The following is an 808-nucleotide window of genomic DNA, read 5'->3' on the forward strand; positions in this document are numbered from 1 at the left end:
AGTATTGGGCATATATATTTTCATAAGTATGATATTATCTTTATGATTATAAGGGCTTAATTGTTCTTAAGACATGCCAAAAAGAACCAAGAGAAATATAAAAATAAAAAATTCTAAAATACTTTAATCTCTGGTGAGTAATGTGCCAATAGCTATAACTTTCTCTATTTTTATTTTTCAAATATTTGTGAAACATACTTCCAAAAACCTTTTGATTGCAAACTGTATATTTGTGTGTGTGTGTGTGTGCATGTGTGTGTGTGTGTGCATGTGTGTGTGTGTGTGTGTTTAGTTTTATATTATTTTGTTTTGGGACCACATGTAGTGGAAATCAGAGGAATTTACAAGGTAATAGGGATAGAACTCAGGCCTGTTATATACAAGCCAAACATCATGCATGAAGTTCTATCTTTCAGGTTTCTTTCTTTTTTTTTTTATTTTTTTTTGTCCCCCAATTCACAATACATACCCGGCAAGGGTCCTGTGTTGAGGTGTATATGGGGTGCCTTTACTGTACCTCCTCTTTCTATACAGCCAGTGTAAAGAACACAGCCTGTGGTAAGAATTGGGAGGCCTTATTTTATCTTTTATTTATTTTATTATTTTTTTTTCTTCAGGGCAAACTAAAGTTGTTTTTTTTTTAAATAAGAATTCATTTAAAGGACAAAATTGATTAACATAATGAGGTAAACTAATATAACATAATATAGTGACATAACATAACATATAATATAATTGATATAATAATAATACATGTAAGTCAAAGAAAGTTTCTGATTAAAAACACAATTTTTTTTCCATAATGGCT

The 808-nt window shown here is 29.6% G+C and overlaps 1 non-coding gene across 1 annotated transcript; it reads right to left on the reverse strand.

Moving 5' to 3' along the window:
• Positions 1-442: 442 nt before the first annotated feature.
• LOC126002629 (small nucleolar RNA SNORA51) lies at positions 443-575 on the reverse strand. The gene has a single exon (XR_007493311.1). It is a non-coding gene; the product is annotated as a small nucleolar RNA SNORA51 (small nucleolar RNA).
• Between the last annotated feature and the right edge of the window lie 233 nt (positions 576-808).

Source organism: Suncus etruscus, chromosome 2 (assembly GCF_024139225.1).
Source record: "Suncus etruscus isolate mSunEtr1 chromosome 2, mSunEtr1.pri.cur, whole genome shotgun sequence".
NCBI lineage: Eukaryota > Metazoa > Chordata > Mammalia > Eulipotyphla > Soricidae > Suncus > Suncus etruscus.